Raw genomic sequence first — 27994 nt, forward strand, 5'->3', positions numbered from 1 at the left:
TTCCTGTGAAATCACTCGTCTGCTCCCGCTATTTATCTCATGATCATGACAGTAGGCATTACCTTTGCTTACATTGCCAGAACATCACACAGTGGGAGCCTGTACTGCTCTGTGACAACTCCAAGACTCTTCTTGGTGTTATTACTTATCCAACTCAATGAATACTGCCTGCAAACTATGCTCACGTACCCTGGCCAAAACTTGTTTGATCAGACTCCGTACACTCAATTACAACTCCACATAGTTGACTTGTTCTCATCTTTATTTCTATTCTACCAGCATGTGATATTCACAGATTTATTTTACATCAACAGGAATGTTACATTTTTTCCAGAACACTGATAAAATTTGTTGGTCAGCACTGTTTCTGGTACGTGCCACCATGGGATGCCACTAGAAACAGACTCATTCAGAGGAAAATTCACATTAGCAACAGCTTTGCAATCTGCCATTTAGTAAGTTCTAAATCCATCCTATCTGAGCTTTATTGACACTAATTGCTCATTTTGCAGCCTTGCCACGCGGTTGCTCTTTTTTTTTTTTTTTAGCTCAGATTGTTCAATGGCAGTGAACAAAACACATTAAACCATGGAAATCTTTTATGTCTGCACAACAGTCTTTATCAAACAAACATGTAATTCCCAATAAAACTGGACTTTCCTGACAAGACTTTTTTTTAATAACATCATATTGACTGTCATGAAATAATATCCACACCTTTTATCTCCACTTATATCTTTATTAATTAAATCTTGTCTCAGTTTTGTCATTATTTTGTAAGGGACATACATCAGGCTAGAAAGGCAATTGCCTCTATTAACCCATTTTTCCTTTTTACTGTACCATCACCAAGTGATTGAAATAATTGGCTATTTCTCTCGATGCAAGTTATCCAGATTTGCTGTTTGTAAACTGCAGAGTGCCTGACACCAGACTACCACTAAGAGGACAGAGATCCTCCAAGCAGGAGGTTTGGGTCCTAATTTCCTACAAGGAGGAAACACTTCCGGGTTGAAACCATTTTTTAGGCTCTTTGCAGCCCCAGACTGCTGTCACTGCATTGAATACACTAAGATTAAGTGACAGAAGTCACTTCTCAAGGTTTCCTTCTTTTTATGTACATATATAAATATATATATGTATATATATATATATACACTTAGAGCCTGAAGGCCTCAGCATTAGCCTGTTGCGATTTGGAGTTAGTCTGCTGGCTGCTGGTTTTAGGTGATGACTGAGGTGTTTTCTGGCCATCAGATATGCAGGGTTGCCATGACATCTAGCGTGACCAGAGCAGCTGATAATCAGGATCACAGTGTAACTCAGGTGGGAAGGAATGTCAGAAGGTCTCTAGTTCAAAGCAAGGCTGGCTCTGAGCTCAGACCAGGTTGCTCAGGGATTTATGCAGCTGGGCCTTGAGAAAGCTCTTAGGAAATCCACTGTCACTTGTTTGCCTGACATGTCCCACTGCCAACAGCTTGGCTCCAGCTTTTCAGTTATCTCCTTTCAGGCCATCACATTTCCTGCCTGAAGAAGCCCCTCTCCCTCAGCCTCTTCTTAGAGGGCAAGTGGTCCTAACCTGACTGTGGGGCCCTCCGCTCTTGGTTATAGGTGCCTTTCTTGTGCTGAGGAGGGGACAAAGCTGGAGTCAGTGCTCTAGATGGAGTCTAGCAGCTAAAGTGCTGACTAAATGTTCTCTTCAGCTAAATGCTCTCTTTCAGCCGCAACCCTTTTCCCCCACAGCTTTGCCAGGTCCCTTAAGTGGGTTGCTTGTACCCTGCCTCCATTTTCCATTTCATTGCCACTTCAGCAAAACAGTTTGTTGCCTGGCTTTTCAAACTCACAAATCTCTGCCTTGCAGTCTGTCTGAGTAATCAGCATTCTGAAATACCAGTGATATTTTGAACAGATGAGAACAGGGCTGGTTTTACTAATGCCAACTGCTGTGGCAGACTACACAGCAGAACCAAAGGAATATGAAAAAGCTCCTCCGTCCCTTCCCAGAACAGAGAGTGACAACAATGAATTAGTTTCCTACAGCATCAGCCGTAGGGGCCTTTTCTGTACTAAGGAAATATGCTCTCTCTTCCCAATCTACAGCCATTTGTATCAAGGAAAGTCTCTCAGCACTCTTGTTATTTATTCTGCCTGCATGGTCCCTCTGTGCAGTGGCTGCCGCCCAAGGCACAGACTCAGCACGAGACATTACCAGGGAATGTTAAAAGCAGAAAAAGTCCCAGGAGCCAAGCAAACAGATGCAAAAATGTACATTCTCTTCCCACTCCAGAAAAAATCAGTGACTGTTAGTTGCTGAATGATTTCATGGAGTGTTTAAGATAAAGAGCCCTGAAAAGTCAGGGGAATAATTCTAGATGTTGTGAGAATGGGCATGATTCCATGCGCAGATTGTTGATCATTTTATTTTATGGGGTTTGCCTGCATTACTTGCTATGACAGCCAAATAGCCCTCTTTGTGATCAGACTTGTTAGGCAAGGAGCAAAACCCCAATGGGTCCTCCAGTTTGGTGATCTCCGTAGCATGTAAGGGCAAGCAAGTGTACCCATGCTGTCAGAAAAACACTGAGACAAGCATTGGGTACCCCTGCAAGCTTGTGGAGAGAGCATTACATACATATAAGGTTCAGTGGCTAGAACCAGGCAAATTTCTAACAGCCCTTGAAAAATTTGGTTTTCTCTATCATTTCTAATTTGTATAGCTTCTTTCTTTCATATGCTCTGTAACGCTTCTTTCTCATCCTTGCACAAGTCCTCTCTTCCCAAACAGTGAGCCTTTGCTTCTCCAGATCCTCTCAGGTTCTTGCTGGCAGGGTACATGCTAGGCCTCCTTCAGAGCTGGGTGCAATGAATCAAGAGCCACAGAACTGAGGAGGTTGAAATTCAGGAAATCTATGGTAAATCGGGCAAAAGTGGGAGGGGGGAGGGGAAGGGTTCTTTAGCAACATGATTTTTAATAGACAAAAAGAAAGTTGACATTTGCCGAAGGGTTTCAAGGAGGGAATTGGTGATCAAATGTTACTCAACAATGGGAGCAAATGTTGATCATAAACACAGGAAAATGAGTCCTTGAGATCAGAATCTGCAAAATCGTCTACAGTGCAATTAGAATGACAAGCAAAGGCTTAGGTATCTTTTTTTCTTATGAGTATCTTCTTCCCATTCTGCAGATGAACCTGTTGCAGCTGGCTCTTCCAGACATTTCGTAAATCAGCAAAATCTGTGAGAAACCAGGCCCAAGCACCAAAATAAATAATTCATTAAATTATTTTGCAAAACCAATATCACACTCAATGAAACTAAAAAAGAAAAAAAGCTGGTAACATATTGAGTTGGATACTCCATTTTGAAAGAAAGCTGTTGTGAAGTTTTAATGCCAAAATTAGTAGGACAAGAGCTTATTAGTTTGAATACTTGTTTCTTGAGATAAATCTGAATTTTCCTCCTCTGATAGAGGCAATGTTGGGAAGAATCAGTTACTGAAAACTGTACACAAATCTAGTCAGAATACTCTCAGCCTAAGAATATATTTCATTTTAATCACTGAATCACAAATATTAACTATTGTGGAAATAGACTGAAAGTTCAAGCCTTTTTCAAAATGGGGCACACGAAGGGGAATTTTGATCTGTTTCTCACTCACTCATATTAGTAATATGTTATTTCAAGTAAGTACACTGCAGTGAATACAGTGAGGTCTGCTCAAATGAAATGGCTGTTTTTTGTTATAAGGGCTCACAGATCCATTCCATACAGTTCTGTGCACGTGGAAAGTCATTCCAGCACAGGAAGATATTGCTCCCATCACGGTATTGTTCCACAGAAGTTGCTTATCTCTGGATTACGGCAGCATACAATGGTTGTGCCAGCTCCTGCAAATAAATGTCTGCTCCACACATGCATGGTTTGAACATGTGAGACAGACAATAAACAGCAGGATGTTGTGACCCCGAAGTTTTACCTTGCGGCCCAGAGAGGCTGTGTGAGCACACTTGCCAAAGGTGACAACAGGGATCAGCAATAGGATCAGGAGCTGACTTACTGAGCTGTATTATTCTCCTTGAAATAGTCACTTGGAGCCATTTTTACGTGTGGTTATTTTTATCTGAACATGCTTTACTTTTTAAAAGGTGGTGAAACATAACTAAAGAACATATTTATTACTGATGTTTGTGCCAGAAGCTTCTACCAACAGCAGCCTCTTTTCATCTGCACAATTCCAGTTTCAACGATCCATTTGCATCACATTGGGGAAGTCCTATTCATGCATCATTTGCAATATGAACCATCTGTTTTACTTTAAAACAGAGATAACAGACAGTGCAGTCTCAACACTGAAGGGATTCATTTCAGAATATTTGTGTGCATTTGTTAAAATAATTTACTTCTGAATGTTAAGCTTTAAAACACTGTCAGACCAAACAGTGACCTGCAAAGATCACAGTGATTTAATTAAAACAGCATAAAATGTCAGAGTTGGCTTACCACTCAAGCAGGAAGGAAAATATTGCCAAATTCCCACCCCTGTTCTGAGAAATCATTGGTTTATATCAGCTGCACAGAGATTAAAAGAATATTTTCAATCAGAAGGAATTATGAATTAGAAGTAGATTTACCTTTGATAGCAGCATTAGCACATATGAAAATATAACAGTCTCTAGTGTAATAATTACTGAAGTTGTTTCATGGCTCATTCTCAAGATTTCATGCTAAAGGCACTAAAAGCTTTCTTTTCAAATTCAGTAGTGTATTTATATATATTCACTTTTAAAACAGTTAAACCATCTCTGCAGAGAAGTAGCCAATTTCACCCTCGTTAAAGCCTCATTGTACCAGCTTAATGCTAACACATAGTTCTCCACCTCCCAAGACTTGCCAAGCTTTAACAGCCACCCGGTAAGCAGGTAGGAGCAGTACAATTAGAACTGAGAATTTCTTTGCTTTTAGGTCTACATTCAACTGCTAAACCAACTTTCTCTCCTCCATCCACTATTTTGTCTATATCAAGCTTTGCAGGTCACCAATACATGTAATGTCAAATCAGTTACCTGTTAACACTGCTTCCCTACTCAACAGGAAATGTACAAAAACAAAACCAACCAAACAAACAAAAAAGAATGTTTATTGTCAAAGTTTAAACTGTTGCCTATTCATAAAGTAGAGTAACGTGATTCGCTTACGCCTTCAGGGTTAACAATTTATTTTCTTCCCTTTTCTGTCAATATATTTCCTATGCTATTCTGTCAAAATGAAAAACCCTAAAATTAAGAGCCAGTGGTTTTCCTTATAAAGCTACCATGTTGGAATTTAGTACCGGGCAGCAGCTTAATAGGGCTGAGAATTAAAGTGAGATGTAACTCTCCCTACCACCAGTGGAAAGACCCCCAGTGATGTTAGCACCTGATATCTTCATGAGAGTAAGCTTGTCTTGGTTGACCTGATTTGGTACAGCAGAAGGTGGCGACTTCCTTCTTACCTGTGCTTTCTGGTACTAGACAGTAGGTCAAGGGATGGGAAGAATCACCTGGTGTCTGCTCTCTCTGTACCTGGACAGGCACAAGCAGGCAGATATATTCAGTGATATTAATTCTCAACATGTTCTCTCTTTAGGCTTTGTAACATTGCCACATGCTGTAAGAATCTGTTTGGTAAGAGGCTGTCATACACCAGGTTTGGTATTTCTCTTGATGTCTAAGACAAACCTTTCTCTTTTCTATTTCCAGCCACAAGTGTGATTTTCTTCCTATTAAACTCTACATGAAAAAAAAAAAAGCCTTTCTTACACAGTGAAATGGTCTCCTTAACATTAACTGCCCTTGCACAGCAATAAGTGTCTCCATTCTAAATGGTCTCTTTTTAAAAAGGGATGACTGAGCATTTGAACTAATCTAACATCAATAAAATGTGTTATCCAAGGACTTCATCTACCTCATGGTATTGTTCCTCCACAAATAATTTTCTTTACTTCCAGTTGCTCTTCTGTTTCCATCTGTATTGCATATACCTTCTGTATTTGTAGTACTTATGTTTTAGGATATAGCACTCAGAGTGACATGCCCTCAGCCATAGCAAGAGGCACATGGTTTTCCTTTTATTTATAATTTTTGTTGCTGTTGTTTATTTACATTTTCTAATATGGTGCTATCTTTTCGCTTTACAACTAACCTCTATACATCATAACATTCTGGAAATCCAGATTGTGTTTCCCAGTTCTCTTTGTCAAGATACTGTGTTCCCTCCTGAGATACTTAGCATAAATAAAAACTTGCACATCCTTGAGCATCTATTGCTGCTTCAGTTAGTATTTCCTGGAATTCCATTCTGATCTCAACCACCTGGACTTACTTCAATAGAGTGAAAATCTCCTTGTAGTCTCATTTTCAGCTAAGTTTTTCCTCAGCCTCACTTTCAAGCCTGACACTAGGTAAATGCTTATTTTAAATCCATTCCATACTAAGTAAAAGCATGTCAGCATCTGACTTCTTCCATCTCAGCTGTGGTTGGTTTGACTAGTACATGTTTTGCCTTGTTCAGTAGTGTCCTCTGACTTGTTTCTTCCAAAAGCTTTGATGAATTCCAGAGGAGGAAACGCTTTTATAGTCTGTGTTGAGATTTTGTATGGCACCAAAACAAATAGCAGTTCTTTCATCCGTGGCGACACACTATTGCCAGATTTCTCTGCTTCACCTCCACAGCTCTCCTCAGATCTCAGATGATCTGCAATCTGTGAAGCAGGAAAGTAGAGCCTGAAAGTCATGTACAGCAGCCTTTTCTGAATGTTTTGCAGTTTTTTTCTTGATTAATCTGAAGCTGTCACTGGTGTATAGATAAAAGACATAGGTATAGATTAAAAAAAAAGTTCAGTTTAGAAGCTAGAGTACAGAAATGTTCAGCTCATCAAATTTAGCAGTCCTTCTGCTGTTTTCTGGATGTTGTTCAAAGAGTTGCTTTGAACCAAAGTATGTTAATAACTGACCCAACGTCCCAAATTTGTACAAATATTATTTTAAATAAGTATAGATATTTTTTAATTTTATTTTCTCCAGGGACACAGAAAAGAAACAGAAACTCACCTACCTTTTTGGCTCTTTGCCTTCATCTTTTTTTTACTTCCTTATCGTTTCAGGTGTCTCTAAGAAACACCAAGATTCAGACAGAGAAAACTTAATTTTTCATCCTCTGGTTCATAACTGAAGAGGTGCTCTGCCTACTATGTTGCTTTCTTTCTATTCAACAGGAAGGGCTTCATAAATTAAGACATGAAAAGTTTCTGATTATCTCATATGTAAAGTAGTTTATCAGGCTGAGCTAAGTGACTGGGAATAAGTAGAATGTAATTTTAGGCCATAGACCTGGAAAAAGTTTACTCCTTTGTCTGAAGTTTAATCTTCGTTTTCTGCTGGTCTGCCTTAAGTACATCCATCACAAAGAGCTTAAATCATGCTGTAGCTCATGGGTATTTCTGTGCTGTTGTCAGAATAAAGGCAACCCAGATGTCATGAAATGCCAGTAACACTATGCCCGGCATAATGTAGATAAGGTAAAAGCAATGTAACCTTTAAAAAATAAGGCTGCTATTTAGCTACTGCACGTATTAGCTACCCAACACCCCAGGCTAGAAAAGTGGATGATGCAAACCTCTACCTTTTAGTGCAAATGTATTTGTACATGAAGTATCTGAGCTTCAGTACCTGTGCTTCCTAACCAAGCTCACCTTCCAGGGCAGAATATTGTGGGCTGAAACATTTTTAAAATCCCAGAGAGAAAAAGTGCATGTTTTGGCTGAAGAATGGGAGAAACAGACCAGCCATGTAGTAGTGGTCAGGGGGAGAGTGATTCAGACATAGCCAGTTGAGAATGGGGTCTGCTACAAAGCATGACGGGAAGAAATGCAAAGGATAAATGTGTTATATCAATTCAGATCTAGTCAGGCACCATGGACCCAATGTCTTTAAACAGGCTATGATTCCACCTTCCCTCTTTCTGATGCCCTGTCAGCTGTAAGCAAAAGACTGTTAGTTAAATAAATGCAATTGGAAAGGACAGCATTTAGCTTTCTAATTACCTGCTGGTCCCGGAAATTTATTGCCCCTGAAATCTGTCTCCAGGAAGATGTGAGCAATTTAATTATTCTTCAAATAAAGGCAAACTTGTTATGCACAGATCTGTAGCAACAGGTGCTGAAAGTGTTCTCAGTCATATTGCATGAGGTATTTCATTCAGCTAATGTCTTGACTGGGGCTTCTTGGCTAGATTGAGCTAGAATTATGCTGTATTGCTCTGCTCCATATTCATACACACAGAATGTATTCTTCCTTCAGTGTTTAAAAACAACCTCTAAACTGCAAGGTGCTGCATGGCTGTTTCACTTGAATATTAATCCACAATAATTTTTCTGAGTCTAAGCAGAATGCAACAGACTGTAGTTAGTACAACTTGACGAAAGATACATAAATTACATTTTCTTTTTGCTTTCCAGATGATTGTGTGACTTTGGGTTTTCTATAGTAGAAGAACAGCAAGTTATTTTAGTAAGCAAAATTAACAATGTGATGGACTCAGTCCTGCTCTTCTCTAGCAGGAGATATTCTCCCTAAGACAAGATAGAATAAATAGGAAAGGCCCACAGCTATGCCCAGGTGAGGCACTGATTGTCTATGGCAAGTCAATCTTCTTCGGGCTTAAATGTGTTTCTTTACAGGAGTGAAAAGCTGAAAATAAAAAGCCTCTGCATTCCAGCAAGATGAGGTGATGGCTGTTGTGCAACTCATTTAGTGCCTGGAGCTGCCTTCCAGATCCCCTCTCTCCGGCACAGTGAGGAGTTTACAGGGGAAAGGAATCTAATTCCCATAGTGGCATGTAGAGGTGTGGAGCTGTGTGTTACACACATTTGACTGCTTTATATAATATGTTCCCAGGGTGATAATCCTCACACTATGTATGTACATAAATAGCTATTTGTTTTTAGCACAGCCTCTTTCTCAGAAAACCATTTGGAACTTTTCAAGTCATTTTCTTGCCAGTAATTCCTTTTCTTTTGATATAATGATGAATATCAGTACAAACACAATACAAGCCAAAAAGGGAAATCTCTCCAACATTAGAGTGCTGAATGCCCAGCCTAGGAGACCAACTGCATTAATACCAGCACATCCCTGAAAAGAGCAGCAGCCAGCAATGCGCATAGCGTGATAACCACAAACTGCAGACTACCACCCCGTATGCCCTCTGTACTGACTATTTATACGTCAGTGTTATCTCTCCCAAAAACGCCTGAAGCAACCTGGCACACAGATTAGGAACCCACTGTCTTCATTACAAACCTCTATGCCAGATGCATTTGCAAGACGTGTTTATCTGTTTGCCTGCAGTAAAATGGTTAATCAGTCTGAAAACAGGAATGCTTCTAAGACTTTCTGCCTGAAGTGTTTACAGTAGTCGGGACAATACTTCGGGAAAACTTCATGTCCACCTGCTCCAACACAATCAATTCCACCTTTCACAAGTTTTAAATAGTTCTTTCTTATGCAACATTGCTATTATTTATTACTGCTGCACCATTCATCACATATTCAGCAACATTTGGCAGGTGACCAGATGAAAGCAGTAAAGACTTTTTCCTGTTTTCATGGAGAGAAATAAACTCTGATGTTGGGGTGCTGCAGACACCCCTTCCTTTGTCGAACATGCTTTCAAAGACTTTCCAGGATAAGCACTTGGATGGGACATTGGGAATGAGACTGTCTCACTAGAGCAACTGTGATAGAGCACCCATTTCCAGCTTGACCATGGTGTAGCAGGCAGGGACTGGGTCTGTGCAGCCCAGGGAGGGAGTTAGGAGCATGACTCTTGCTGTTGCAAAAGCTTAGCCAAAATATGAGACTTCGCTGTAGGATATGCACAGCAAGCTTTGACTACATGCAGATCAGCCACAAGTCACGTTAAATGGCGTATGAAATAAAAACTGACCCGAGGTGCTGGTGTCAGGGTCAGGCAGCTGACCCAGCCTCACTGGAGCTCTTCAGATGCATCCTAATGCAATCCTAATTTCCAAAGCCTCCAGCTTCACAATCCCTCCTTTGATGTGGCTCAGTGATCTTTTCAGGTGGTTTATTCCACAGGCTGATCTGCTTTAGCACTGAGAAAAGTTTATACCTGACCTGAATCTCTGCTTCTTTACACAAAACTGATCAGCCTTCATTTTATCCCTCACAGCTCTGGGTAAGAGAAACTATTTTTCTTTCACTTCTTTTCACATTTCAAATGTTTGTACAGCATTACCATCTTCCTCTGGATTTTGAGCTTTTATTGAAGCCTTACGAGAGAGGGGAAGAGAGAGGATGTATCAAGACAGAGACAGATAGAGATCTCCAGAGTAAATTACAGGAGAGTGTGAGCATGTTGCACTATATATAGTATGTGTATGTCTATGTTGAGATAAATTTGTGGAGGAGGATACTTATGTTCATATCCACAAAAATGTACAAACATACACATGCACAAATTAATTCCCACCATAAATATTATTCACTAACTAGTTACTTTTTTAATGCTACAAATAACTCCACCCTCTGCAAAACAAAAATTTGTGAATAGTCTCTAATAGCAGCCAAGCTTCAACTATTGCACAATCTCTATGAGAGAGCAGCTAGGAAGGATTATTTTTCCCTTCCATGCCGCTTACTGGGTTTTGTAAGCCTTTTTTCCAGACCAGCTGGATACTGGTGCAGATGCCTCAGCAGCCTGATTCCATGTGGCGACTTTATCTCAATACTTTTAATCAAATTTATACATTCTCAGGAGCAAAAAAATATCTGAATGCACAGTGAAGGAGTCACAGAGCACAGCAGTATGTGTTGGTGCATGAGCAGAAGCCCCATACTCTCCAAAATCCATTAATCATAAGATCTTTTTACCTCACCTATGTTCTACAGCCCGCAATGCTGGGTCTCTCCAGGGACACCCAAGCAGGCTCTGTGCCAGGCACCAGCCACCCAGTGCTCCCACAAGTGTGGAATATGTGATGACAGCTCTGGCTGTTGCCCATGTCCTCAACACACTGAGCTTGTGCAGACTGGAAGCTCCATGTGGCCTGGCAGAGCTTAGAATGGCAGAGCACAAGCTCTACATCTCCTCTAGGGGCCAGCTGCCGACCAGTGGGACCCCTGGCTGCCTTCCCTGCCCACTTGCAGATCTTGCTACCCAATCTCCCTCCTAGGCAATGCCTGTTCTCAGGTTTTTCCCAGAAAAAAGGGACACGATCACACAATTGTCTGTGTGTGAAGAAAGGCTCCATGGCTATGTTTCTTTGAAGACTGAAACACATTTCAAATCTTGAAAACTGCTTCAGAACCAACAGCCCTCCACGTAATTTAATTTTCAAAGGCACTGAGATTATTCCCAGAAGGCAGTGGCAATGCTGGCTGTGATCAAGAGGGCTGTGCCTAGGAAGAATAAGAATTCCCCTACAATTAATTTTTACTGAACAGATGCATGAGAGCAGACAACGCTGTGTAGAAATGCCCCCAGTATGGCTGTGGGATAGATTCAGAACTGCTTGCACCAGCTTTGCTCCAGTAAGTCTCAATAAGCTTAATTTACCCAAATCTCCAGCAGCTAGATACTGTTTTAGTGCTACGATGCTAGGAAGTTTTCTTTAACCTAAAAAGGCCAAATGGGCAGAGGGAGACTCTGAGCAAAAAGTAATGATTTCCGGCTATTCAGAGCTGTGTGCTCTGGGGGAGTCATTTGCCGTGTGTGGAGCTGTGGCAGAGTGAGAGATGGCATTTCTGAACCATCAGCTCTGAAAGGCAAACTGAGTGCAGCCTGCCTGCCTGCTGAAATCTGGCAAGGACTGAATTACATAGGGAAGAAAAGACAACCATATCATTTGCACAGCATGCCATATATTCTCTTGTCTCTCTCCTCTTTCTGCCTCTGCTGTCTTCTCTAGCAAAGTACGGAAATATAATCCTTTCTTCTAAGAACACCGTGAATAATTCTTTTCTGGATAAATTGATAAATTAAACCCAGGGAAAGTGGCTGGTCCTAGTGGCACAATAGCTAGTTGAACAAAGTCCAGTTAGCTTTATGGCCCAATAATCTGAAGTGCACTAGAAAAATTTTCATCAAAAGATGGTGGCAGAGAAGGACAACATTTTAAAGTGTTTTCTGCATGAGACCATTCACTTGCAAACATACCTTTTGGTAACCATGATGCTTCTCTGGCTCATAGGAGCTTGCACAGTACTACAACTGGAAACTTCATGTCTGCACTTCGGCAAGAAAAGAGATTTGACTGACATGCCTAATCCCATTTGCCTTCTGTGGTGCACGGTGCCCCTCTTTCCTCTCTATTAGTGGTTCATCTGCACGCATTTGCTTTTTCTGCCCTGTTCTCTCCCTACATCAAGAAGAAAGGCAAATTTTCTGGCTGGAGCTGACTGTACCTGATTTATTACCTATTTTCTCTTTCTAGAGTGTCTCTTTGTGAATGTTTTTTAAGTACTAGTTATCCATTTTGCGTTTACAGTAATGACTTTCCTTTAAATTATAAATTTATCTATATTAACTCTTTATTTAAAGAAAAAATACCTGCTTTTCCCAAGGTTGACTGATTTCTGTACAATTTCATCATCTCATTCGCATTTCTCTTTCTGATGTTTGTCCATTGTCAGGACTAAAGGAAGAGTTTGGCCACATTAGAAATGGTTTCAGTTCTGCTGAGAGCTGCCAAGAAACAAACAAGTTTACATTTGATATGATTCCATATTAACAGAGGATGACCTTATCTGAGGGCAACCTTAAAATGGAAGTCAGTCTCAGGCTTGAGAGTAAACACACAAGTGGTCCTTATGTAAGTAGTAATAAGTGTTTATGACATTGTTCAGATATCTTCATTGTTCTTAGCTGTACTTGTGCAATATTTTGTTTGTTTCATTTCCTTTCTCTACTGTAATCTTAATGTAGTCATAATGGATTTGATTATATGTTGTTGTTCTTTCTTGGCTTATTACAAACTGCTGGCAAACAATCCAGAGCTCAAATGTGCTCCTGAAAAAATCATCTGTTTAATAAATCCAAATAACAAACACATTCTTGGTGAAGAATTTGTAAACCGAACAAAGGGACACATCTCCATGATGTGCTAAATGAACATACTGTCTGCAGTTAGCAGCACAATTGAGAGATAAAGAAAAAGAGCAATAATAGAGAAGATGAGCAACCTTTTAGTATCTAGCGGGGGGCTATAAGAAAGAAGTGGACAGACTCTTTAGCAAGGTCTGTTGCAACAGGAAAAGAGAGAAATGGTTTTAAACTAAAAGAGGAGAAATTTAGATAGGACATAAGGACGAAGTTTTTTACAATAAGGGTCGTGAGGCACTGGAACAGGTTTCTGGTGGAAGACCTCATCCCTGGCGACATTCAAGGTCAGGTTGGATGGAGTTCTGAGCAACCTGATCTACCTGTAAGTGTGCCCTGTTCATTGCAGAGGAATAGTACTAGATAACCTTTAAGGGTCTCTTCCAACTCAAATGATTGTATGATTCTATAATTCTGTGATTCTAAGATTACTTTCTAAAGCTTACACAAAATATATTTTTTTCTATAAAACGTATCACAAAAGTAGTAGAAATGCTGCAGAGCAGTACATAGGATGTATGATATCTTGCTTGGGATGACCTGCATGTCTAATTTCAGCTCTGCTCCCAGGAAGCAATAGCTTTAACAAATGACTTTGTTGGGTCTTTGGATCCTGCAGCTAGTTCCTCCTTCAGTATCACATCAAGAAACTGAGAGCCCCCAGCTTTTACCTCCTGGTTCTTGGTGCCAGGGAGATGCTTATTTGTGAGCCAGCAGTAAGAGAGATGCTAGCATGGGGATCTGTTGCAGCTTTGTGAAAAACTCGGCTCTTCATTTCCTTAGCATCTTTTCCAAGTATCCATAACAAGGCATCAGTTCGAGGCCAGATACGATATTGTGTTCAACACAAACTGAGAGTTTCTTTTGTGTCATTAAAACAAACAAATGAAGAAGCATTTAGTCATTAGTTTCAGTGCTGAGACAATTTTGACACCTCCATCACATTCATCTGCTATCTGTTGTCTTACACTGGGCTTGTAAGCTCTCTGGGCCACAGACAGTTTCTCTGTCTGCAGTATTCCTGATTGCCACAGCAATAAGAGAAGAAAATAGTAATTACAATCTGCTGAGGTTTGTTCGTAATAATAAATAGATGCTGAATGTTTCCTCAAGTGAACAAAACCACCATGCTTCACTTTCTAAATGCCTTGATTTGAAGTAATCACTCACAGAGTCATTTTATGTGCATATGAATGATTTCAGCCTGCTTCCCCGTGGAGGACGTCATGCAAGCGCATAGTGAGGTTTATTTGGTGAAACGTAAATATGTACTCCTTGTGCTGAACTTGGCTTTCAGAGAGCAAGTGATGGCTGCCCAGTCACAGCTGGGTGACTCTGTGCTGATGAAATTGAGGGGTATTACTGCTACAACCACTTCTCTAATCTGCTCTAGACTGAGCAATGGCCTGAGCTGGGTGACTGCACTCCCCTGAAGCAGAGAGATCACTGCTAAAAGGTCTAGGATTATAGGTTTGAAGACGAATTTCTTCACCGCTACCTGCCTGATCCATTCAAGACAAAATCCCTCATCAGAAGACCTTAGCACATCGATTTTAGAGACATTAATGTGTTTTCCAAGCAAATCCCTGCATCCATTTTAGTTTTCCCCAATACTAGTCTTGATTTTATTTGCTTTTTAGTGGGCATAATTAGCACAACTTGTGAATATTAAAAAGTCATCTAACAGCATGTAGAACTGTGTGAGGCACTACTGGTCATCGGTACAATAGACATGTAGAAGGTCAAAAGATCCAGAAGGTTATTTACTAATTAATTTAATTTTGGAATAGAGGTCAGACATACAGTTACTCTGAAAGGAAATTTGTCCATACCCCGTGGTCTGAGAACTCCCTGTGCTCCTATAAACCTAGGATATCTTTAACATATAGAAATGGCAAATGTACCATGACCCACTTTACTCTGCAGCACTTGCCTTTGTCACCACCACCTGGTATTTTCTTAACAAGGTTGTTACTGAAATCTGCAGAAGCTGTGCTTATCTGCTCATGTGGGAGACCTGGCCCATGGAATGTCAGGCAATACCTGCACTGGAGAATACTGCATTAGGTTCCAGTTTTCTTCTGGGTGATGCTCAGACGTGGTTTTGACCTGCTATACCAGTTGTGAGACCAGCTGTTCTTTGCAGTGTGAAGTTTTCTAATGAAAACATCAGAGAACTTTGCTTAACTGGGCTCTAGGAAGAAAAAGCATTGGAATGGAAGCCAAAGAACCTTCTTTGCTTACAAAGATACTACATGCCTACTCAAAAATAGAAGTCTTATCTTTGGAGGTGTGACTATCTAGACAGAGTATCCAGTCCTCTGCATGAGTGCACAGCCTTCCTCTTCATGTGATCAAGAGTAGGCACAGACAGGATGGATTACCCACTCTGCTGAACTTTGCCTAGGTGAGACCAGAGAATCGGAGGGTCCTTCAGCCTATGGGAGGTACAGTTCTATTCGCTGGCTGCCCATGAAAAAACTGAAACTTGCTTCAGTGAAAATGTTACTCCTTCATTGTGTTTTCCTAGAATTACAATCAATACATTCTATGCGGAGCTCAGTGAACATACGGCAATGCCTATGAAGATGCAGTAAGGCAAAACTGAAGAGCTGTTTCAGAAAAGTTTGTGTAAATCTTGCCTTTTCTATTATTTTCAGCAAATGTCATCTCTTGAAAACTGCAGCTTTACAGACTAAAACATACAGAATTGAAGGAAGCCAACATATGCTATTTTAGTGACAGTGTATTATCTAAAGTAGGCCTTCTGTCTGTTTCAGAGCTAATTATTGCATCATCTTTTATGTAGCTTGATATATGAGTGAATTAAATGCTTATGTGGGTGCTTCATACAATGTGAAACACAGCTGTGATGTTTTTACAAACAGAACAGTGCTAAATGTTCTAGACACTGAATTTCATTTTTACACTGCTTACAAAAATATGCCTTTGTAGCAAATATTTTTGCCTCTCCCTTAGTAATACACAATTGTATTTTGAAGAACAATAAAGCACCCACTTAGATTGCAATAAAATGCTGGATATTTTTGTCTGACAAGGAAAAGATGGTGAGTTTAGTGATCAAAACAGCCATCTCTATTACAAGCATTCAGATAAGCATTCCTAACCTCACTGTTGCCAAAGACAGATTAAGATTAATTGCAGTAATTAAACGAAGGGACAGGGTACAGCATTAGTAGGAGCAATGTATCACTTTCTTTTTTTCCAGATACTTCATACAACAGGAAAATAGAAAATCACATGATCTCTAGTTAGGCTGTGCACATTTTCTACAAGAATTAACCCTTCATCTAATACTTATTTACAAGGCATTCAAACCAGTAGTTTACCATAGCATATCTTTCTTTAAAAATTACTAGTTGGTAAAATCAAGTCAGATTTAGAACATATTTCTTGATTAGATGATAGCCCTCTAAAATAGTTTCATGTGAGTGTTTTTTTTACTTTGCTTTTTTTCTTTTTTTTTTTTTTGTCTTGGGGTTTAACGTTTGTTTGATAAGTTTTAATGAAAAGAGTTAAATATTGATTAGAGTCTAGTCAAACCTCTTGCTAAAAACTATGTAACAAATAAACACTATTTTCTTTTCACTTTTTCTCTATATAGTTGTTTTCTTGCTTTTGGGTTGTGCTTGAGATTTGTTGTTCTTGGTTTTGTTTTGGTTATTTGCTTGGGTGTGTTTTTTTGTTGTTGTTTTTTTTTTTGTTGTTGTTGTTAGTTTGTTTGCTTCAAAGGACATGTATTCTGCCTGAAGCCTGTTTTGGTCACATAGTGAGCTCAGGTTACAATGTCACTGGTCTCACAGCAAGGCACTGCAAATCAAGTGCATGGCATTTACAAAACTTGACTGTATACTCATCTAAAAATCCAAGATGTTGATTGTATCCTCAGAACAGAAAATAAAGGACAGCTTGATCTCCCCAAAAACACACCTTGCAAGGGTGGAGGACTAGAATAAAAACTTCTGCTCATATTTAGGACATCACTAGTCCTTGGCTAATGCAGTATGTATGGCCTTAGCATAGCTCCTGTGCACCTCCAAACATCCTACTCTTCCAGGACAATTCTTCCCCTCCCCCTTGTCCTCAAACAGCTGATTTCAAGAGCAACCTCTTCCTAGCAAGACATAGATGGACATTATTTCAATTAAAAAAAAAAAAAAGTATAATTCCTCTTATCTCCGCTTCAGTGTGGCATAAATACACACTGCTTTGGCAGCACTGATACAGCTAAGGCTTTGTCATTAGTCAATAGATGAGAAATACGCAGGTTAAGAAATCAATAGGCAGCTTCACAGGCAGAAAGGAAGCAGAAAATTAAAAGCTGTGTTGTAGAGGGTAAATATGTATTTTCCTCATTTAAGCTTTTAACTAGAGAGCCAACCTGATGCTGGGAAGAAAACTGTAAGCATATCTGGGGAAGGAAGAATGTATCCTTTGCAAATAACTTCCTATGAATAGTTGCCTGCTCTGACATCTTTTGATTGAGCTATTTCTAGAGCTAGCCCTTTGCTTGTAAATACTGATGCTAATCTTGTTCAGAAATGTTTCATCTTGGCAAGACATTAATAAACACTGTACCAGAAAATGCCTGGAGTTCAGCCATGCGCAAATCTGTTTTTTAATAGATGGATCAACCGCAGAGGTAGGTGAAGACCAGGAGACAAATTCTCAGATGCCTTGGTGGTTCTTCAGACACATTTTGATCCAGTAAAGCCCCGATTTGGCTTTCCATAAACACCTGTACAAGACAAATTACCTTGTGTTAATGCTCCTAGAAAACAAATGCCAGTTTGTAGGCTGAAGTTTACTTGATGAGAAAAGAAAATTTGATTTGGTGGAGAGAGAAGGCATTCTGTAAGGGCATCATCCAATAGGACAACACAAGTAAAGCAATGGGGTACCTCTTCACAATCCTGGGCTACAAATTCTCAAGCTATTATAGAACCAGCCATTACAAACTATTCACTGAATGCTTACAGAAAGGGAATTAGTTGTATAGGCCAAAAGTGATTTGTGATTACGAACTCTAAGCCTCCTCAGAGGGGTCTGATTATCAGAAATTTAAGAGTATTTAAGAGCATCTCATTCTTCAGTTGCTTTTGAAAACCATATCATATGCTACAGTCTGCTACATAAGGAGCAACTTAAATAAATTCTTCATTATTAGTTGTGGTGGTGTTAACATAAAGATTGGTAGCCTGTGTTAAACAACCAGAGAGGTCCCCAGAGCTGTAGAAAGCTTTGTAGAAATGCAAAGTGTGTTGTACAAAAGAGACAAACTCAGGTCTAAGTGGTTTCCAATCTGAATAATGCATTAAGAGGACAGAAAGAGATTCTATTTTTGTTATTCAGAGTATAGTCATCAATGAATCGTCACCACATATCTGGGAGTAAAGGCTTTCTGACCCTTTATGTGAGGTGAAGGGTATTAATAGCAACAAGTGTCACTGGAGGGAAGTGGCAAGCAGGTCTTTGGTACATCCTGTTGATAAGAGTGATTCCTGTACAATTGAAGAGTGAGCTTCAGCTGACAAATTGCTTTTGTTTGATCTTGCTACTGCAGCCATGTAGGGAAAGGTGCCAGGCAGGATTTTGAAGTAGCCTTTTTATAGCAGATAGCTAACATGAGAGGTTGCTCCAAGTGGAAACAAGGCACACACTGGGGGAGATATTTTGCCTGATATAGGAAGGCTTACTCTTTTCTGATTAAAGATTATGCATATGGCATTCATAATTGAAGAAAACACTAGATTATTTTTTGTCTCAGGCAAATGAATTGTGGCCTAATCATTTGTATGTAGCATCATACAGCCTGCGTGAACAAAAATATATTTTTTTGAATTGCACAGAGATAATAAAGACAATCTGACAGGGACCATATTCACCTCCTTTTTTTCCATAGCTATCCCTTAGACTCTTCCAACTGTCAGAATGATTATGGCAATATATTTAGAGGTAAATTATTAAAAATACAGGTAGTAATATGCTTCTGCTTCATTGTGATAACAGGAGAAGTGTATTGTAGGATAAAAGTCAACAACTCATTACAGAAGTCACCATCTAGTGGTATGTCAGAACACGTACTGCTGCTATGCAAGTTTAGAGGTTAAATAAACTTGTGGGTTTAGTGACTCAGTGTCTTCAGTTCTGCTCAGGATGAATGCAGGAACTTAAAGCTCTCCTCCCAGTGAATATGGTATATAATATTAGAATATATAATAATATTTTCTTCATTTTATATGTATGTATTAATGTATTAGTATAGACATTTCAAGAAAATTTGGTGTTACTATATGCAAAACTTAGTTCAAAAGCCTTAATTCATATATTTAAAATGATGGAATACAACAGCCAAACAAACAGTTATATTTGTAGGCTACGTGTTTTTTAGCCTTCTTGTCCTCTCTAATGGATTTATGTACATTGCAGCTCTTTATACACATCTATAGCTACACATACTTCTGTAACTGATGCTCTGCAGAAGTTGTCTATTTCTGACTAACCAGCTGAGTTGTAGAGATAAACTTGTGGCTAACTAGTGCTACTCTGTTACTGCTGCAACAAGCGACATTTCCCCCAGTCCTGCTCTCCATTCAGAGGGAAAGCTATTAGTACTGACAAAGAGAAGCTCATTCTTGCTCATTATATTTAGAGCCCTTACAGATGAAGCAATTTTTCACTCCTCAGTTGTGATAAAAACTGAGGACAAATACAGCATTATACTCTATTCAGATATATCTAAAAATGTTCTGAATGTATTTATCCCTGAAGAAAATCTCTATGCAAGCCAGCACTTCCCTTCCCCCCCCCAGTCTACCTTTTCTATCTGCATTTATATTTAGCGTCATCACTCAGGGTGAAACCTTTGAGACCTTATTTGACTTTTATCCAGTCTCACTTCCTACATTAGTCATCATATGAGATTTGTATCACTAAGAACTAAATTCAAGCAGAGGATGTGCACTAGAACTTCCCGATGAACAAAAATTACATGGCAAACAAGATTATAACAATAGAGTATGAAGGTGCATGATGGTAAGCTATGGTATTTCTGCTCTTAGGCTTCCAAAGCATCAAAGAATATGGGGGAGAGATACACTGGTTGCAGCTGGAGGTGGAGAAATGATGTATGCATGATGAGTGGAAGGCTGGTCTGCAAATAAACCACTGTGATTAGCACTTGGCCACATGGAGCTTTTGTTGCTGGGACTCCCATGGAAATAATAGAATCATCTGTCACAGAAGCTAATACAAGGTGATAATAAAGGCTGACTTACCCTCTTCACTGCTTCACAATGCTTTAACTACCATCTACTTTTGGGAGGCATTTCTTATGGAGGCCTCTGCCAAGGCACTGTGGTGAAAGATCTTGCCACATGTGAGTGCTGAGGTGACAAAAACAGACATCACTGAAGGCAGGAGTACAAAATAATGAAATTATCTAATAAAACACCTTGCAAACTTTGGGGATGAATCTCTGAAAATTTAGTCTGCAAAACAGACTAAACTTTCACCAGCCTCCTGTCTGCTACTGCCTCCTTGTACTGAAGTCTGGGAGAGGTAACTGTCATTAGATTTTGTTCACTCAGGGGCAGCAGCTTAGGCACGATACCTGCCCACCTTGTTTATATTACTGTAGATGGAAATGAAATATTTTACCCTAAATTCCTCTGTTCAGCTACTCCATTTTAGTTTGCAGCTATCTTTGGTTAGGAGCAGGCATTTGGCCAATTACTGCAGTTAAGCTCAGGTGAGCTCACTTCCTAGGCCTTATTTGCCTGCTTCAGTCTTCAAAGTCTGCCTCTGTGGTCCTCTGCAGAGTCTGGGGAAGGGAAGAAAGAATAGTGTCTCAGACTCAGATATCCTAAGAGCCCTGGTGAACATGGGTCATACTACCCCATATTCTGTATTACCCTTAAAATTCAATTTAGTCCTCTCCTAGATGCATTTACTGGGTTAATATATTCTTTTATTTTCTAAAGGCCTTATAAGTAACCTCATAAGTAGTCAAATATACCTCTTGCTTGACCTCTCCTCAGCAACACTTTAACAAAACAGATTTTTGCTTTAAAAGGTGGAGTACTTAAAGTTGGGGATCTAAAGCACAAGCATAGAAGATATAAAACCAGAAACACTTTAGAAGAAAAGTGCTGACAGAGACTCTAAATGAACAAAGTAGATTTGGGGGTGACTGAGGCTCCAACAGCACTATTATATAACATGGGAAGGATAGGCAGCAAGAATAAGCAGCCAGAACTGCAGGCAGAACAGTTTAGTTTTGCTGTGGTGAGGTCAGGAGCGCTGTGCTGATTTACACCAGCAGGGACTGAGGACTGCAGCTAGGAAGGAGCGTGTAACAGCCCCGTGATTTTCCTTTCTCTGTAGAATGATGCTTCAGTCACAGAATCACAGAATCATAGAGGCTGGAAAGAACCTATGGAGATCATCAAGTCCAACCCCATGGTAAAGAAGGTTCCCTACAGTAGGTTACCCAGGAAAATGTTTAGTAGGGGTTTGAATATCTCCAGAAAAGGAGACTCCACAACTCTGGACAGCCTGTTCCAATGCTCTGTCACCCTCACAAGTAAAGACATTTTTTCTCATGTACGTATGGAACCTTCTATGTTCCAGTTTGTGCCTACTGCCCCTTGTTCTGTCACTGGGCACCACTGAAAAGAGTTTGGCCCCATCCACTTGACTCTCGCCCTTTAGATATTTATGAGCATTGATATCATCCCCTCTCCACCTTCTCTTCTCCAGGCTGAACAGTCCCAAGTTACTCAGCTTTTCCTCATACAGGAGATGCTCCAAGCCCTCATCACCTCTGTGGCCCTCCACTGGACTCTCTCTAGAAGTTCCCTGTCTTCCTTGAACTGAGGAGCTCAGAACTGGACATGCTACTCCAGGTGTGGCCTTGGGGCAGAGTAGAGGGGAAGGAGAACCTCCCTCAACATGTTGGCCTCTCTCTATTTTTAATATGCATGCGAGGATGTTGTTGGCCTTCTTGTCCACACACGCACACTGCTGGCTCATGGCCAACCTGTTGTCCACCAGGACACCTAGGTCCTTCTTGTCAGAGATCCTTTACAGCAGATCAACCCTTAACCTGTACTCATGCATGCTGTTATTTCTCCCTAGGTGTAGGAATCTACACTTGCCCTTGTTGAGCCTCATCACATTCCTTTTGCCCAACTCTCCAGCCTGTCCAGGTCTCATTGAATGGCAGCACAGCCTTCTGGTGTGGCAGCCACTCCTTCCAGCTTTATATCATCAGCAAACTTGCTGATGGTGCACTCTATCCGCTCACCCAGGTCACTGATAAAGATGTTGAACAAGACTGGATTCAGAGCTGACCCCTGGGGTACACTGCTAGCTGCAGGCCTCCAACTAGGCTCTGCAACACTGATCACAACACTGCACTCTGTCAGTCAGCCAATTCTCAATCGACCTCACTGTCCACTCATCTACTCCATACTTCCCAAGCTTACCTATGAGGATATTATGAGAGATAGTAGCAAATGCCTTGCTGAAATCGAGGAACACGTTATCTACTGCTCGGCTCTCATCCACCCAGTCAGTCATGAATCACCCAGCATGATTTACCCTTGGTGAATCCATGTTGACTACTCCTGATAACCTTCTTCTCTTCCACTTGGAGATTACATCCAGAATAAGCTGTTTCATCACCTTCTCAGGGATGGAGGTAAGGCTGACTGTCCTGTAGTTTCCCAGCTCATCCTTCTTGCTATTTTGAAGAGTGGAGTGACATTGCCTTTTCTCCAGTCAACAGGGACCTTTCTGTTTTCCATGGCCTTTCAAAGATGACAGAGAATGGTTTGGCAGTCATTTCTGCCAGCTCCCTCAGCACTCATGTGTGCATTTATTTGGGACCCGTGGATTACTGTGTGCTGATTTTGCCTACACAATCTCTAAATAGTTCCTTCTCAACAAAGGGGAAGTGTTTCTTTCTCCAGAGCTTCTCTCTTACCTCCAGGGTCTGGGATTCCTGAGGGTCAGTCTTAGCAGTAAAGACAGCAGCAAAGAGGGTGTTCAGTAACTCTGACTTCTCAGTGTTCTCTTCTACCAGGGCACTCAACCCATTCAGCAGTAGGCCCACATTTTCCCTAGTCTTCCTTTTGTTTCTGACAAGAGGGTCCTGGTGGATGACGGGTTGGCCATGAGCCAGCAGTGTGCCCATGTGGACAAGAAGGCCAACAGCGTCCTGGCATGCATTAAAAAGAGCATGGCCAGCAGGTCAAGGGAGGTGATCCTCCTCCTCTACTCTGCCCTGGTTAGGCTCACCTGGAGTATTTTGTCCAGTTCTGGGCTCCCCGGTACAAAAAAGACAGAGATCTCCTGGAGAGAGTCCAGCAGAGGGCCACGAAGATGATAAAGGGCCTGGAGCACCTCTCTTATGAGGAAAGGCTGAGTAACCTGGGTCTGTTCAGCCATGAGAAAAGAAGACTCAGAGAGATCTGATTAATGTTTATAAATATCTAAGGAGCAGGAGGCAAAGGGACGAGGCCAGATTCTTTTCAGTGGTGCGTGGCAATAGGACAAGGGGAAATGGCCACAAACTGAAGCACAGGAAGTTCTGTGCAAATGTGTGTAAGAATTTCTTCACAGTGAGGATGACGTAGCACTGGAACAGGCTGCCCAGGGGGGTTGTGCAGTCTCCTTCTCTGGAGATATTCAAGACCTGCCTGGACGCCTACCTGTGCAGCCTGGTCTAGGGAGGCTGCTTTTGCAGGGGGGTTGGACTTGATGATCTCTAGAGGTCCCTTCCAGCCCCTACAGTTCTATGATTCTGTGATTCTGTGACATACTTAAAGAAGTCTTTCTTGTCCTTGATCTCCCTCACCAGATTTCAATTCAGGTGTACCTTAGTTTTCCTTGTGGCAGCCCTACTTCCTCTGGCAATGTTCCTGTATTCCTCCCAAGTGGCCAGACCTCTCTTCCTCATTCCATAGACTTTATTCTTCCCTTATAGTTTTTTCCGTGAGATCCTTGTTCATCCATGCAGGTGTCTTGTGACTTTTGCCTGATTTCTTACTCTCAGGGATGTACTGATTTTGAGCTTGGAAGAAGTGGTGCTTGAATGTTAACCAACTCTCTTGGGCCCCCTTATTTTCCAATGCTCTAACCCATGGGATACCTCCAAGTATGTCCTTAAAGAGGCCAAAGTTGGATCTCCTGAAATCCAGGGTTGCAATCCTACTCATTGCAACAACCTGAATTTCGCTATCTCATGGTTGCTGCATCGAAGGCTGCTCCCAACTTTCACATTCCCATCCAGTTCTTACAAACAAGGTCCACCAGCACCCCTCTCCTTGTTGGCTTCTCCACCACCTGCATTCATGAAGTTATCTTCAGTGCATTGTAGCAACTTCCTGGACTATGCATGCTTGGTAGTTGCTTTTCCAACAAATATCAGAGTGGTTGAAGTTACCCATGAAAACCAGTGCCTGTGATTTTGAGGCTACCTCCAGCTATCTGTAAAAGGCCTCATCAACTACTTCCTCCTGATCAGGAGGTAGCAAACATCCATAGTTGTGTCACCTGTATTAGCCTGCCCCTTAATTCTTATTCATAAGCTATCCACTCATTCATCATTCATCCTTAGGCAGAGCTCAATACATTCCAGTTGTTCTCTCAAATAAAGAGCAACTCCACCAGCTTGATTTGCCAGCTTGTCTTTCCTAAAAAGTGCATAGCCATCCATTCCAGTCATTTCAGCTGTCCCACCATGTCCCTATGATTGCAATGAGATCATGGCCCCACGACCACACACAGATCTCTAGTTCTTCCTGTTTATTCCCCTTTCTGTGTGCATTGGTATACAGGTAATTCATAGAAGCAAAGGGAGCAGAGGATGCAGATTTCCCTCGAGGGATGTGAGACAATCCTGCATAGATCTACACACCCTTTGGGTGGCTACCCTTCTGCTTCCTGTCATGGGAGGCTGCTAAGGAATATTTGTCACCCTTCTGCTTGGCCTGGCTTATTCTTCTAACTCTCCCCCAGTTTGTCAGTGACTGCTCCCTGGTGAGAACATGAAGAAGTTGTCAGGTCTATTAACTTTAACAAATGTAAATACAAACTCAAAATGCGGAAAAATGCTCTCATCTGAAATGAATTTCATTCTAACAGACTGCTGAGTTAAACAGTCACTTATGCAGCAGAAACAGAAACATCAGCCACTGAGAAATAAAAATGTTCATCTCATTCTGTTCAGGTTGTTCCTCTTGTCTGTTTCTTGGTCTGGTTGGCACCTCACATAAGCAGTTTTCCTCCACTTTGTGATTTGTCACAAGTAGTTTACTTCGTTCTCCACTCAAGACTATTCACAATTTTTCAATATACACAGGTTGCTCTGAAAGGAGTGCGTCCTATTTATTTCCATGGAAACTACAGTAGATACAAAGAACACAATAACACTATTCGATAGAGAAAATTCTCAGTGACAAAGTGCTGTTTTTAAACACAGTCTCCTCCAATAGCTATGCATTTTTGCCAGTAATGAACAAGAGCCTGCATGCCACACTCATAAAAGTCAGCATGACCATCCAGAATGTGGCTTGTCTTACATGTCACTGTCACCACCCACAATGTCGAATGCATTTCATGTTGAAATGTACCACCCACAACTTCACTGTGCTCACATCCACTGTTTGGTCTCCATAAACGTTCAGCAAACATTGATGAATGTCAGTGGATGTCATTTCTTCTGCATAAAGTAATTCACCTTTGTTTCATCCACACTTCTATGTAAGATACCATTTTGTTGGACAGCACCTCTGCGGCCATCTGTTGCACAGCAACAAAATGTAATGGAATATTGGTGGAAAGTTTCAACATCTACTCCCATACCACCAACATTTGCTTCTGATGTTGTGGGCCAACATAATAAAATAGGAGACATTACATTCAGAGCAGCCCCTGTATCTGCAAACAAATCTTACACACTGCTCTGTTCTCAAAGCATGTAGGAGCAATCCTTATGTTCAGTTCTTGTAGTATCTGACTTGAGCCAGAAGACACCTTCCCTTTTTTCTCTTCCCTGAAGGAACAGCATATTCCCTGTCCTCTGTTCCACAGTGAAAGAGGAGTCCTTTTGCTTGTTTCAGGTTATCTTCAGATATGGGGAACTGCATGATATTAGACTAAGATCAGTACTGAGAGTTTGGAGTGAGGCTTAATTTGGGACGGAGTCCATAAAGTTCACCTTTCCTATTAACATATTTACAATAAAAACTAGTAATTAGAAAGAGACTTACCCCACATTTCTTTTAGGACCATGGCTGGACGGATACAGAATGTCCTGAGGAATCCAATCGTGCTATGGTTGGGATGCCAGGAGCTGTGGGAAGTGGCCTGTTTCTCCTTGTGATAATGCTGTTCCTAAAGAGTGACCAGAATGGACCATTACCCTGCAAGGGATGGGTCTAGACTGGAAGGGAATTCACTTGATAGATTTGCATTTCCTGCCAGCATACACACACGTGCTTGCAAGCTCTGGATACAATCTCACTGAGATTCAGTCTGTGCTTTGGGCTGGGCAGGACTTGCAAAGTAGATCTGCAGCCCTTCTGCAGCATAAGGAAGACATAATCCAACGTTCAGCTACTGCTGTCAGATGTGGTTGACTGAGATTAAAAGCTTAATGCTGCAATGTTTAAGAACTTAGAGGCTGGGCTGGGCTTGGTGTTCGCAAGGCTGTGTTACATGCTGAATGGGGCTCAGGTAGGTGGGCTGCAGAAGCTGAAGATGTCACTGCCCAGACTGTGCATCTTGCTCCTCTGCCTACACCTCTTCTGCTCCCCTCCCCATCAGCAGCATGGCACACACACTCCTGCATCTCAGCAGCTTCAGTGCCAACCCATTGTCCTGAGTTAATCTGCTAGGGAAAGGGGACTGATTTATTGAACAGTTATGAGCACTTGTGCTGCTGTGGTGTGCCCATCTGCCAGCCCTCCTAGGGCAGAAGCAACTGATCAAAGTTTATTCATTCAACCCTGTAAGTGTGGGGCTACAACCGAGGACTGCTGTGTGCTAAACATGGGAGTCCAAACCTGGAGATAGGAGATGCCAGAGAAACTCTTCCCTTGGCCTGATCAGCAGCTAGCTGTGAAGGTGAGTTTCAGCCTCCAAGATCTTGATTAGGGCTCAAGCATAGGTACTGTGTTTTCAAGCACTGGCAAGTACATCACTTCCTCATCCTGCAGGGAAGCAAAAGAAGATGCAGATTCTCTTTGCTTATCAGTTTAGAGAACTAGGGTACTTGCTCAGTCACCAGGCTGTGAACTTCAGAGTAAGCCCACAAAATGGGAATTCAAAAGCAATAGAAGAGTTGCCTTTATAAACAAGACTATTTATGAATCATTTCTCTGCTATATTGGCACAACCTTGCTCAAGGAGACAAAGAAAAAAACAGGACTTACATTTAACAGAATAACTTTAAATGTATAAAAGATACGTGCACATTAGGTTCCTCTATTTCCATTTGCATTTGGATGCAAAAAGCTATTTGTTTTTACTGTTCTTCTCTTCCATTAAAACTCCATTTAAACTTCTATGGAGATTTGCTTTCATTTTTGAGCTTCCTTCTGTTTGTTGGTTTCCAAGTCAGAGGTAAAATGGATAGCCTTTCATTTTACTTAGCACAAAATGAATTACAAGAAAGTGGAACCTCTAGGAATAAAAAGCCTTCAGACTGTATGTTCATGTAAGTGTAAAATGTACTGCAAGGCACAGTGCTTCTCCAATTTTGCTACACATTTGTAATAATAAAAGAATGGACTCCGAGGAGAAGTGA

General features: G+C 41.0%; 1 long non-coding RNA gene across 1 annotated transcript in view; it reads right to left on the reverse strand.

Moving 5' to 3' along the window:
- Positions 245 to 27994, reverse strand: part of LOC110394074 — an 81755-nt gene continuing 54005 nt past the window's right edge. Inside the window, exons 15-20 of the long non-coding RNA XR_002435356.1 lie at positions 27252 to 27398; positions 26457 to 26580; positions 20457 to 20564; positions 17758 to 17917; positions 12610 to 12744; positions 245 to 6739 (exon numbers count right to left, since the gene is read on the reverse strand). This is a non-coding gene — a long non-coding RNA (uncharacterized LOC110394074). The remainder of the gene's footprint in view (positions 6740 to 12609; positions 12745 to 17757; positions 17918 to 20456; positions 20565 to 26456; positions 26581 to 27251; positions 27399 to 27994) is intronic.

Source organism: Numida meleagris, chromosome 2, assembly GCF_002078875.1.
Source record: "Numida meleagris isolate 19003 breed g44 Domestic line chromosome 2, NumMel1.0, whole genome shotgun sequence".
Taxonomy (NCBI): domain Eukaryota; kingdom Metazoa; phylum Chordata; class Aves; order Galliformes; family Numididae; genus Numida; species Numida meleagris.